Below are 14,735 nucleotides of genomic sequence, written 5' to 3' on the forward strand. Positions count from 1 at the left end.
CAGGACTCAGGAATGATTTTGAGAAGGAAAAATGGTTTATTGATGACTGGCCAGACTCGGGTGCTTTCTGTTTCAAACCCGAGCCCCGAACAAGATTTTCAAGTTCTTTTTATACAGCGTGGGGAGACAAATGGTGCTTTTATCAAAGAAAACTACTTTCTTTGTTAGTTAAGTCTTTGCCTGAGTACCAGGTAGGTTTTGAATGAACATATCGCCCACACCTCAGGTGAGCTTGAATTAGCATCTTGCCCACATTCCATCTGGATGCAACCTTGAATACACATTCAGTCTTACATCCTTTCTGAACATTCAAAGCCCATATCACTTAACTGGATTTCTAGAGACTAGGCACACTTGGATATAGAATTAGATGATTTTGAATTTATGCACAGTCTATATTATATTTCTTATTTGAGGCCAAGTCTAAGTTCCCTTAAGTTTTGGCATTACCACCATGTTTCCCTGGACTGACTGGTATTTATAGAGTCTGCATTGCTAAATTGCCTCCTGGGACTGGAGTCGTTGCCATGGTCACCAAGAGCAGACTGCAGCCTCTTACCATTCCACACCCACAAGTCAGGACAGACAGTTTAGGGTAAGGTTATCTCTGAAGAGACAAAGAGCCTCCCACCCATAGCCCGCATCAATCCCATGTGAGCAGAAAGAGTCATGGGGCAAAGGGAGACCATGCCTCTACTCAGGGCAGCTGGGTGCTCTGCTTAACACACCAGTTATGGAATCCCCTGTCCTAAAATCAGGAATCACTGCATTCATAGAGAATAGTACTAGGTGTCTATGAACAAATTTTGGTTTTTACTACTCGGTTGTGCTATTGCATGACAGGGAGACAGTTCAGGAACCACTTAATTATAAAACTCCCTGCAATTCAGGCATGAGGTTGTACTTAAGCTGGCAAAGTTTATACATCATGGTGGAATTACATGCTAGCTTCTGGTGTAGGAGTCTGTGGGTCCTTCATTCATGGACACCTGATCAATGAGCCCTGTGTCAAGGTGACCCTGATCCTTAGCTCTTGGTGCATTTAAGAGTCCTGGGAGAAACAGATTTGGTTAAACCAAAAGAGCATCTGCCTACCACATAGGAGGTCCAGGGTTTCAACCGAGGGCCTCCTGGCCCATGTGCTGTGCTGATGCATGCAGGGAGAGCTGTGCCACACAGGGGTATCCACTGTGTAGGGGAGCTCCATGCATGGGGGGGTGCACCACACAAGGAGAGCTGTCCTGCACGAGAAGGGTGCAGGCTGCCCAGGAGTTGTGCCACACACATGGAGAGCTGACACAGCGTGATGACACAACAAAAAGAGACATAGATTCCTGGTGCTACTGATAAGAATGCAAGTGGAAACAGAAGAACATACAGAGAATGGGTACAGAGAGCAGACACTGTGGGGGGGGGGCAGAAGGGGAGAAAAATACTATATAAAAATATATAAATAAATAAATCTTTTAAAAAAAGAGAGAGACCTGGAAGTCCAGAATTCAACATATGGCTATTGACAACCTACTTAATATAAGGTCTACACAAATCTTTGCCCTCTGAAATGTACCCATTTATTTTCTGGAGAATGAATTTCTGAACTGACACATCAGTGTTTCCATCTGTCCCAGATGTCTTCCTGCTCCTTCTGCCTCCACTTCTTAGAGGGTCCTCTGCCTGGCTCTTTTTTTTTTTGGAATTTTTTTTATTTTCTTATTTTTTAAAGATACATTAATCACACAAAATGTTACATTAAAAATATAACCCCCCACCCCACCCCCCACCCCACCCCAATTTCTCCCACACCAACAACCTCTTTCATCAGTGTGGCACATTCATTGCATTCGGTGAATACATTTTGGAGTACTGCTACACTGCATAGATTATAGTTTAAATTTTAGATTACACTCTCCCACATTCCACTTAATGGCTTATGGCAGGATATATAATGTTCTGCATCTGTTCCTGTGATATCATTCAGGACAACTCCAAGTCCCAAAAATGCCCCCATATCACACCTGTTCTCCCCTCTTCCTGATCTCAGCAACTCCTGTGTCTCTATGAACACACTTTGTGCACTGGAAGGATAAAGCACATGGCACACATCACACAAAGGTACAGCTTGCTCAGAGGCTGAGTCCACAGACTGCTGGGGGCCCCTCTGCTGACACCCTTCCCTGTACATGGCTGGCATCATTGTTTCCCTCCCCCCTTGACAATGCCTGGTTATTTGAGACTGCCAACTCTTAGAGTCCAGTCTTGCTTTCCTGAATTTGACCCAGTTCTGCCCTTTTTCACTCCAAGGACAACCTGACCAAGAGCCAGAGGGAAGCTGTGGGTAGGAAGGGTGGAGTCACATTACAGGACCAGATGCTACTGAAAGAGGGAAAAGAGACAGTGGGAGACATGGGAAAGGCATTGGTGCCCCAGGACCCCTGAAAAAGCAGAGATATCCTTGAAACTTCTTCCAGAGTCTTGGGAAGAGAAGCAGGGTTGGAGAGCCTGGTTTGGAGTTAAAGTTCGGTGAGGAGGAGGGGCTGCTGTTCAAATAGCATTAGCAGCCACTTCCCCAGAGCGGATCCTAGACCCAACCCTCTCAACCTCTTGGAGCCTGCCTTGCTTCCGCTTCTGTGTTTTCTGATTTTTTTAAAAAGATTTTTAAATTTATTTCTCTCCCCTCCCCCGCCGTGTCTGCTTTCTGTGTCCATTTGCTGTGTGTGTTCTTCTTTGTCTGCTTGCATTCTTGTCAGCAGCACCAGGAATCTGTGTCTCTTTTTGTTGCATCATCTTGCTGTGTCAGCTCTCTGTGTATATGGCACCACTCCTGGGCAGGCTGTGCTTTTTTCACATGGGTTGGCTCTCCTCGAGGGGTGCATTCCTTGTGCATGGGGCTCCCCTATGTGGGGGACACCCCTGTATGGCATGGCACTCCTTGTGTACATCAGCACTGCATGAGGGCCAGCTCACAACACAGGTCAGGAGGCCCTAGGTTTGAACCCTGGGCCTCTTATGTGGTAGGTGGACACTCTATCAGTTGAGTCAAATCCACTTCCATACTGATATTCTTATTTCTTGGCACTTGTCCTTCTTGTGAATGTCCTTGGGGTCCTTGGAAAAACCATCAAAGTTCATACTCTGGTGCTTAAGAACCATGGGAGCCAAGAAAAGTATGGCCATGGTTCCAGGGAGTGGGTGGGGACTGGAATCTAAAGGTGTTAGCTAACCACACATGTGGTGGGTGCACTATGTGCCTCTGTGATATCTTTTGAAGGGTGCACTGCTGCTAATGACTCACCTTGCCCCTGAAGGTTCACACTTTGACCACATCAGAGCTTCCTTTTTTAATTTCCAACCCTGCTCCTGAGAGCAGGACGCTGTGCTTACTGAAAATTCTTTTTTTTTTTTTTTTAGAATGCAGCATTTCCAAACTTTATTTGACCAAAGAACTCTATTTTCATAAACCATCTATTAACAATTCTCATGACACTAGCGACCCCATCCTACATTTCCACTTCTACTTCCCATTAACTCCTTACATAAATCCTCTGCTTATGCCAAACAACTCTGTCTACCTGAGAACTGCTCAGTCTTAAGTACAATCCAAGTCTTTATTCTGGCATGCCCTTTCCTTTCTCTTTATTTTTTTAAAAAAATTTTTGTCTATTTTTTCAATACTACATTCAAATAATATGAGGTTCTCATATATCCCCCACCCCCTCATTCTCCACCTCCCTCAATAACAACAACCTACTCCATCATCATGACACATTCATTGCATTTGGTGAATACGTCTCTGAGCACCGCTAATCCTCATGGTCAATGGTCCACATCATAGCCCACACTCTCCCACAGTCCACCCAGTGGGCCATGGGAGGACCTACAATGTCTGGTAACTGTCCCTGCAGCACCACCCAGGACAACTCCAAGTCCCAAAATAGCCCCCACCTATCATCTCTTCCTCCCACTCCCTACCCCCAGCAGCCACTATGGCCACTTTCTCCACACCGATGCAACATTTTCTTCAATTACTAATCAAAATAGTTCATGAATAGAATATCAGTAAGTCCACTCTAATCCATACTCTATTCCTCCACCCTGTGGAAATTGGGATGGTTGTGTCCACTCCACATCTATATCAAGAGGGGGCTTAGATTCCACATGGATACTGGATGCAATTCTCCTGCTTTCAGTTGTAGGCACTCTTGGCTCCATGGTGTGGTGGTTGACCTTCTTCACCTCCATGTTAACTTGAGTGGGGTAAGCAATAAACCAGAGTGTAGGAGCTGAAGTCTGTTGAGGCTCAGGACCTGACTATCACATGGTCAGTCCAGAGATTCAGGTCCCCTTGGTATACATTAAACCTCAGCATCAACTACCGTTCCAGTAAAAGTAACAGGAGAGGCTTGTGAACAAAGATCACATCTGAGTCCAACTCCATCACACAGAAACACAAACTCCAAAGTAGGGCCAACTGACAAGGCACTGAACTCCATCTGCCATGACCATAGAACCTGTGGGTATCTGTAGCCCTCAGAAGAACCAGTACATGGGGTTGTATCTACTTTACCTGTCTCTGGGACTCTGCTCAGGTGTGAATAAGGGTAACACCTCTGATAACCTCCTGGCTCTTTTTGGAGACTCATAGCCATATAAACTCATTTGTCCTTTCCATTTCCCCCTTTTAATTAGAGCAAAAAGCATTTTTAACTCCTGGTATTATATGTAGACTTAGATATTCTGCTGGTCCGAGTTGACCCTTTTATTCAAGGTCATTTTCTAGTTACATCATGAGCTGGTACTTGGTAGTAATCCCTTGGTGCCAGGGAGGCTCATCCCCGGGAGTCATGTCCCATGCTGGGGTGAAGGGAACACATTTACATGCTGAGTTTGGCTTTGAGACTGGCCACATTTGAGCAACACAGAGGCTCTCAGGAGGTAACTCTTAGGCACCCTGCAGCTCAAGGCCTTGTTCTTATTTCAGGTGCACAGACTCACAAGCATAGTCCTTAGTATCAAGGGCTGATTGTTGGACCTTACTTCTTTTTTGGTCTTTGCCATTGCAATTGGGGGATTGTTGCTGTTCCTTTAGGGACTGTGATAGAGCTCCCCTGGCTAGGAACTCAGCACTACCTCAGTTGTTGTTTTTAATTGTACCCACTATGAAAATATCCATACATTTTTATGTACCCTGAATATATGCCCTGTAGGACTCCCTGCCAACCAATCAATAACATCCCGCACCAGTATTCCTCCCCTACCATTGTTGAACCTTTGTGATCCAAAACTTCTTCAAAAGTGAAGCCCAATATATTGCCAGGTTCCATTAATAGTAAAATGAAATTTAATGATGAGTTTAAAAGTTAGATATAGAATACATATTAATTTAGAAAAATTAAGGTAAAAATAAAATGGGGTATCAAAAATTTAAAATGCAAAAGCTTTTTAATGTTTTGCCTTACATCATTGCAATAAGTGTTGCTCTGTATGTAAATTGGCAAGGCAACAGCTTCCATCTTTTCCTCAATGTCTATGTCCTTTCTTGTTCTTTTTTTCTAATTATTAAGCTTATCTTCACAAAATATTTAGATAACAGTAATTCATATATAAAATATACAGTACTCCCACATATCCAGCATAAAACCCTTTTCCCTTCCACAGCAATAATCTTTTTACATATGCATACTATATTTACTGAAACTGATGTACAGATATTGAGACAATAGCTTTCAAACAAGGTAACATTTGGGTTTACATTGTGGTTTATATTTTAGACTATATAATTTTCTAAATTTTTAGTTATCTTATGTTTTACATTATGATTTACACTTTAGCCTATCAGCCCCTATATATTTTTGGTGTAATTTAACATGTCTAATATCCATCCTTGCGTAATCTTGTCCAACACTTCTATTGCCCACACAGTTATATTGGTTCCACCTACTCAATACCTCTTTCCCCCTCCCCTTAGGGCCCACAGTGACAGCCAATCTTCATTGCTTAAGGGCCATGTTCAGAGATACTTGTAACAGTGTTGAGGACTTGATATGCTCAACTGCCCTAATGCACTGGGAGCCAAAATTTCTCTTGAGAGATACAATTCCCTCTATTTGAGAGCATTGGTCCTCCCCAGTGTGTGGGTATACCTTCACTCTCACTATATGGGTCTATATCCAATGATATAACCCACTATGGCAAAATGAGCATTCACATATTCCCTAGGAGCCTGTCCTGCATCGGATTATGCCCTTTAAGCATCTTAAACAGGCAACTTTCCTTATTATATTTTTGAAAAAGTTTTCTTAGCATTATACTCTCAAACAAATACCTGACAATCTATGTTCGTATGTTGCCCCACCCTCCCTCCAATTTCTTTGACAATATTATCCCTCCTCCTATCCCTAGCCCCCCTCAAATCTGCCAAGCCCCATGCAAAGGTAACCCTATTCCCCCATTTTATCCCTTCCTTGTACAAATACTTACCTCCAGCTTATCATAGATTTCACCCACGTAGGTGTCAGCTTACATCCTTCCTTTACTCCCAAATTTCCTTTAAGTCTATCATCCAGTCTCTAGCACTCTGAGGCAGCTTGGCTTACTTATTTCATATCATTGAGGTCATGTAGTATTTGCCCTTCAATGCCTGGGCTGCTTCACTCAACATAAGGTTCTCAAGATTCATCCATGTTATCATGTGTGCTTTTAGTGTATTCATTCTTAAAACTGAGTAGTATTCCATTCTATGTATATACCACATTTTATTTATCCATTCCTCTGTTGATGGGCACTTTGGTTGATTCCAACTTTTGGCAATAGTGAACAATGCTGCTATGAACATTGGTGTGCATATATTGGTGTGTGTCCTTGTTTTCAGTTCTCCTGGGTATATACCCAGCAGTGGAATTGCTGGGTCATATGGCAAATGTATGGCTAGGTTTTTGAGAAACTGCAAAACTGTCCTCCAGAATGGCTGGATCCTTCTGCATTGCCACCAGCAGTGGATGAGTGTTCCCATTCCTCCACATCCTCTCCAGCACATGTAGACTTCTGTTTTTTTCATAGCTGCCAATCTTATGGGAGCGAGATGATATCTCATTGTAGTTTTGATTTGCATTTCCCTAATAGCTAGAGATTTGGAGCATTTTTTTCATGTGCTTTTTAGCCATTTGTATTTCTTCTTTGGAGAAGTGTCTGTTTAAATCTTTTTCCCATTTTTAAAATGGGTTGTCTTTTTATTTTCAAGGTATAGGAGTTCTTTATATATGCAGGTATCAGATATATGGTTACCAAATATTTTCTCCCATTGTGTAGGCTCTCTTTTCACTTTTTTGACAAACACCTTTGAGGTGCAGAAGGCTTTAATTTTGAGGAGGTCCCATTTATCTATTTGTTCTTTTGCTGATTGTGCTTTTGGTGTGAAGTTCATTAAGCCATTTCCTATTACAAGGTCTTGTATATGCTTCCCTACACTGCTTTCCAAAGTCTTTATGATCTTGGCTCTTATATTTAGGACTTTGATCAATCTTGAGTTGATTTTTGTATGTGGTGTGAGCTGGCAATCCTCTTTTATTCTTTTACATATGGATATCCAGTTCTCCAGGCACCATTTGTTGAATAGGCCATTCTCTCCCAGTTGAGAAGGTTTGGTGGCTTTATTGAATATTATATGATTATATATATGAGGATCTATATGAGAACTCTCAATTCGGTTCCATTGGTCTGTGTGTCTCTCCTTCTGCCAATAGCATGCTGTTTTCATTACTGTAGCTTTGTAGTATGTTTTGAAGTCAGGTAGTGTGATTCCTCCAATTTCGTCTTTCTGTTTCAATATGTCTTTTGCTATTTGGGGCTTCTTTCCTTTCCAAATAAATTTCATCAGCAGATTTTCTAGTTCCTTAAAAAATGCTGTGTTGATTTTTATTGGGATTGCATTGAATATGTACGTCAGTTTTGGTAGGATAGACATCTTAATAATATTTAGTCTTCCTATCCATGAACAGGGAATATCCTTCCATTTATTTAGGTCTTCTTTGATTTCCTTGAGCAGTGTTGTGTAGTTCTCTGTGTATAAGTTTTTTCCATCTTTAGCTAAATTTATTCCTAGGTATTTGATTTTTTTATTGACTATTGTGAATGGTATTTGTTTCTTGATTTCCTCCTGAGCTTGCTCATTATTGGTATACAGAAATGCTACTGATTTTTGCACATTGATCTTATAACCTGTGACTTTACTAAACTCATTGATGAGTTCTAGAAGCTTTGTTGTAGACCTCTCAGTGTTTTCTATGTATAGGATCATGTCATCTGCAAATAATGAAATTTTGACTTCTTCCTTTCCAATTTGAGTTCATTTTATATCTGATTCTTGCCTCAGTGCTCAAGCAAGTACTTCTAAGACAATGTTAAATAGAAGGGGTGATAGTGGGCATCCTTGTCTTGTTCCTGATCTTAGAGGGAAGGATTTTAGGATTTCACCTTTCTAAATGATATTGGCTGTGGGTTTTTCATATATACTCTTTGTCATGTTCAGAAAATTTCCTTGTATTCCAATCATTTGCAGTGTTTTTATCAAGAAAGGGTGCTGTATTTTGTCAAATGCTTTTCCTGCATCTATAGATGTAATCATGTGATTTTTTCCCCTCCAATCTGTTTATATGGTGTATTACATTGATTGATTTTTTTTTAGTGTATTCATTTTTTTTGGTCTGTATTCATTTTTTAATATTACATTAAAAAATATGAGGTCCCATATACCCCCCCACCCTCTCTCACCCCACTACTCCCCTCATAGCAACATTCTCCTCCATCATAATGAGACATTCATTGCATTTGTTGAATACATCTCTGAGCATGGCTGCACCTCATAGTCAATGGTCCACATCATAGCCCACACTCTCCCACATTCCATTCAGTGGGCCATGGGAGGACCTACAATGTCCAGTAATTGTCCCTGCAGCACCACCCAGGACAACTCCAAGTCCCAAAAAGGCCTCCACATCCCATCTTTTTTTTTTTTTTTTTTTTTAATTTTCTTATGTTGAACTATCCTTGCATACCCGTAATGAATCCCACTTGGTCATGGTGTACAATTCGTTTAAAGTGTTGTTGAATACGGTTAGCAAGTATTTTGTTGAGGATTTTTGCGTCTAGGTTCATTAGAGAAATAGGTCTGTAATTTTCCTTTCTTGTGGTGTCTTTGTTTGGCTTTGGTACTAGGGTAATGTTGGCATCATAGAATGAGTTAGGTAATGTTCCTTCTGTTTTGATTTTTCAGAAGAATTTCAGCAAGTTTGGTGTTAGTTCTTTCCACAATGTTTTTTTAAAATTCAGCTGTGAAGCTGTCTGGCCTGGGACCTTCTTGGTTGGGAGGTTTTTAATGACTGATTATATCTCTTTACTTGTGATTGGTTTTTTGAGATCATCAATTTCTTCTTTCATCAATGTAGGGTGCTTATGTGGTTCTAGGAATTTGTCCATTTTCTCTGAATTGTCATTTTTGTTGGAAAATAGTTTTTCAAAGTGTGCTCTTATGATAGTCTTTATTTCTGTGGGGTCAGTGGTGATATCTCCTTTCTCATTTCTTATTTTGTGTTTTTGCATCTTCTCTTTTTTTTTTTTTTGGTTAGTCTAGCTAAGGGTTTATCAATTTTATTGATCTTCTCAAAGAATCACCTCTTGGTTTTGTTTATCTTTTCAAGTGCTTTCTTATTTTCTGTTTCATTTAGTTCTGCTCTTATCTTTATTCTTTCTTTCTCTCTTTCTTCTCCCTGTGGGGTTACTTTGTTGTTTTTTTACTAATTCCTCCAAATGTGCAGCTAGTTCTTCAATTTTTGCTCTTTCTTCTATTTTTGATGTATGAATTTATGGCTGCAAATTTCCCTCTCAGTACTTCTTTTGGTGCAGCACATAAGTTTTGGTATTTTGTGTTATCATTTTCATTTGTTTCAAGGTACTTATTAATTTCTTTTGAGATTTCCTTTTTGACCTACTGTTTTTCTAAGAGTGTGCTGTTTAATTTCCACATCTTGGTGTGAAATCTGGGCCTCTGGCCTTTGCAGATTTCCAGTTTACTCCACTGTGGTCAGGGATATTATTTTGTATGATTTTGATCTTTCTGAATTCATTGAACCTTTCTTTGTGGACTAGCATATGTTCTATCTTGGAGAATGATCCATGTGCACTTGAAAAAATGTATATTCTGCTGTATTCGGGTGTAATGATCAGTATATGTCTATTAGGCCCACCTCCTCTAATATAGTGTTCAAAGCTTTTGTTTCTGTATTGATTCTCTTTCAGATGTTCTGTCCAAAGTTGATTGTGGAGAATTAAAGTCTCCCACTATAATTGTAGAGGCATCTATTCTTTTACTTAGTTTTTACAGTGTTTGCCTTACGTATTTGGAGGCGCCTTTGTCAGGAGCATAAATATTTATGATTGTTCATTCTTCTTGAAAGATTGTCCCTTTCACTAATATGTAATATCCATCTTTGTCTCTCACAATTGTTTTGCATTTAAAGTCTATTTGTCTGATATTAATATAGCTACTCCTGCCTTTTTTTGGTTATTGTTTTCTTGTAAGATTGTTTTCCAGCCATTCACTTTCAACCTCCTTGAATCCCTGGGTCTAAGATATGTTTCTTGTAGAGAGAATATAGATGGATCATATTTTCTTATCCAATCTTCTAGTCTGAATCTTTTGACAGGTGAGTTTAATCCATTGACATTCAGTGTTATTCCTTTCAAGGAGTTATTGATGCTAGCCATATTTTTTTTTGACTTGTGTTTATCATAGTTTGTTCATTTTTTTCCTTCTGTTTTTGTCTTTGTTGTTCTTACACTCTCCTCCAACTTTGCCTCATTTTTTTTTCTCTCTTCCTGTGAACTGCCTTTAGTATTTCTTGAACAGCAGGGTTCTTGTTGGCATATTCTTTTAATTTCCATTTATCTGTGAATATTTTAAACTCTCTATTATTTTTGAATGCTAGCTTAGCTCGGTAGAGTATTCTTGGTTGGAAATGTTTTTCCTTTAATACCTTGACTATATCATAGCACTGCCTTCTTGCCTCCATGGTTTCATATGAGAAGTCAGCACTTAATCTTTTGGAGCCTCCCTTGTATGTGATGGTTCTCTTTTCTCTTGCTGCTTTTAGAATTTTCTCTTTGTCTTGAGCATTGGATAATTTGTCAAGTATATCTTGGGTTGGGCCTGTTGGGTTTTATGGTGTTTGGGCTGTGTTGTGCTTCCTGGACATGTACATCCAATTCTCTCAGTAGATTTGGGAAGTTTTCAGCCATTATACTGCCAACACCCCTTCTGTCCCTTTTTTCCTTCTCTTCTCCTTCTGGGATGCCTATAATATGTATGTTTGTGTATTTTCAATTGTCATCTAGGTCCCTAAGTCCCAGCTGGATTTTTTCTTTTTATTGATCAGTTCTACTATCTGATTTCAAATGTACTGTCTTTCACATTGCTATTTCTCTTCTCTGCTTCTTCTAATCTGCTGCTATTTGCTTGGAAGTGTATTTTTGATTCCTTGAACTGTGATGTTCATCACCATCATATCTGTTATCTTTTTGTGTATGTCTGCAATTTCCTTTCCAAGTGTTTTCTTCATATTGTTTATCTTTTCCTTTACTTCATTAAGTTGGTTTCTAATGTATCTTTTGAGATCTTTAATTACTTGCCCGATGTTCTGCTCCCATTCCTGGTTTTTCATTTGTTCATTGGATTCCACCATGTTTTCCTGATTATTGGTTTGGTTTGTAGTTTTTGTTGCTGTCTGGTCATCATTTTCTCTTGATGGGTTTAATCAGTTCCTTAGCTTCTTTGTCTAGTCTTGGGGATTAATTAATTGTTGTTCATGTGTGTTATGTCTTCTCTTTGTCACCTTGTTCTTCTTACTCTATTTTCTTGTTGCTGACTACTTCACTTTGAAGGAAACTACTAGGGCCAGGGAAAGCAAAATGAGTAAGAAAAGAAAATGTATAAAGTAGTATTGGTAATAAATGTTAACAGAGCAACAATGTGAGATCTATGAGAATGGATATTAGATTCATGTAAGTTGTGTAGAGTTATAGCAGTAAGTAAGGTGCCTATAATGAGACAGTCAACTGAATATGGGAAGGAATATAGTATGAATTAAAAGGCCAGTGTTTTCATGAGAGAGGGAAAGAGAAAAGAAAGACAATAATATCAAGAGTGGATAAAAGACAGAAAACAGAACAAAGGTATTAGAAATAAAAAGTCAGACAATTTGGGTGCCAAAGAAAGGGAGGTGGAATGCAAGAGAAACAGTAGATGATGGAGGATAGCAAGATGTGGGGGAAAGGGGATAGTGTATGTCCCCCAAAATCAATACACACAGAAAAGAGGAAATGGAGGATGAGGAAACACAGTTAATGTGGCGCGCTCCCTGCAGCACCTATTATATAAAGAAAATAAATTAAGAAAGAAGAAAAAGAGAAAAGAAAAAAAAAACAGAAAAGGGGGGCAAAAAGGGGGGAAACAAGCAAGAAAAACAAAAAGAGAAAAAAAACTAAATAAATGAAAAAGGACTTTGGGGTTTAAAATGGGAGAAAAGACCAGGAGACAATGAAATATTACCAACCAAGAAAAAAAAAAAGTTTCAAGCTAGGAATCTTCTTTGCAGTTAAATAATACACTTAGGGATCTGACCATCCCCCTTTCTCCTTTCCTCACTTCTCTCTCTCCCAGGGCAGCAGGAAACCTGCCTGAGAGGTCCGGTAGTATATTCAAGTAGGTCCTTGTTGAACCAACTCAACACAGAAGACAATGACACTTTATTTCGAGCAGGAGATCACCTATACCTCACCAGAAGCCCCAAATATGCTACTGAAAGCTTGAATAGCACCTCCTACAGTCCCTCCCCCTTAGGTGTGCTAGGAGAGGTCTAATTGATTTTCTGACTCCACTTACTCCCAGACCAAGTTTCCTATCCCAGGACGTTTAGGTAAATTGGGCTTTCTCGGCAGATTCGCCTCTCCTTTCTTCCGAGACTCTCCCCAACTTCCTAGACAGTTTCAGTTCCTAGAAACAAACAAAAAAAAACAACACAAACGCTGAGGGATAGGGTAATCAAGGACCTCAGATGGACCTCAGGGCGTGGTGGATTTAGGGATGGGAAGTCTGTGATATTGCAGACTCAAGGTGTTTGAGTCTCTGGAGCATGGGCCACCAGGGTTTAGGGGACAGAGACCTGGGAAACATGCATCTGGTAAACACAGGGCCTGGGAGCATCACAGAACAACAAAACCTTCAGGATCACCACGGCAGGGCTGCTAGGCCTAGGAGGATGGGTCCTGCCCACAACTTCTGACCTCCATGTCAGAAACCCAAAATTCCACCTCTCATAAGAATCTCTTCTGTCACTGTCTCACCAAATCGACATCCAGACACCTCCTGCCCTGCTAGCCCATAAAACAGTCCACTCAGGCCTTGGGAGCACCACAGCACACCAATGATTTCAGGGATCGCTGCAGCCCAGCCGCCAGTCCTAGGGGGAGGGGCTTCACCCACAACCTCTGATCTCCATGTTAGAAACCCAAAATTCCACCTCTTGTAAGAATCTCCTACATCACTATCTCACCAAATCAACTTCCAGACACCTCCCACCCTGCAAGTCCCTGAAACAGCCCACTCAGGGCTTGGGAACTCCCCAGTACAGCAACACCTTCAGGAATTGCTGCCACTGGGCACCAGCCCCAGGGGGAAGGGTCCTGACCACAATCTCTGACCTCCATGCAAGAGACCCAAAATTTTACCTCTTGCAAGAATTCCCTCTGTCACCATCCCACCAAATTGACATCCAGACACCTCCTGCCCTGCAAGCACCTGAAACAGCCCAGGCCAGCAGGACTCCAACCCTACTCAGCTGCTTCTTTGCAGGAGAGATTATGAGGTGCACTCACTCAGATGCCATCTTGCCCCGCCTCTAAATATATTTATACTTAATATCTATGCCTCAAAATACCTAAAATAAAACCCTGACACCTACCTTAGCAATAGTAGCCCTGTGAAAGATGGGGCAAGTTTACTGTCTCATGACCTTCCCCAATTCAGTTCCTCATACCTTATACTGCCATGTTCATAACATTCAGCCTGATTTTTTTAAGCACATGTTTTCTAATTTGGCTTATGTAGATCATTTTCTCCCTCTGAATGTCCAACCTATACTAGTTGTATTATAGAGTTGATGTACAGTGAATGTTTTTGCACTAAACAGCGAAGGAGTAAATGAATGAATGCATGGTACCCGACACAGAGATGGTGAAGCAAGGGAGCATAGCATTCTAGGAACTGTTATAAGTTGTTCGAAATGCTTTCAGTAACATTTTCTAAACTGAACTCCTAAACTTGTTAATGAGTTCTCAATGAAAAACAGTTCAGGTACTCAAAATTTACATTCCGTTCTTTTCATGGGTATTCTTAATGCCCATTACTGTGTTTAAACCAATTTCCCCACTTTCATAAATTAAAATTATTTTTTCAAAATTTTATTAATAACTTGTGAATTTCTCCTCAGAACCCTTTTGAGAATATTCTGGCCTCTAGGATAATGTAACTCTGATGAGATGGTAGGTGTGAACCTGGAGAGATGAAATGTGTCCAGACCATGAGACTTTTGGTATGAAATGTTGAGGAATTTGGACTTTACTGTGGAGGCTACATAAACAAGTGAAAGATTTTGGTAAGGTTGTTATATATATATTTTTAATTTATT

This window comes from Dasypus novemcinctus, chromosome 23 (assembly GCF_030445035.2).
Source record: "Dasypus novemcinctus isolate mDasNov1 chromosome 23, mDasNov1.1.hap2, whole genome shotgun sequence".
In the NCBI taxonomy this organism is placed as follows: domain Eukaryota; kingdom Metazoa; phylum Chordata; class Mammalia; order Cingulata; family Dasypodidae; genus Dasypus; species Dasypus novemcinctus.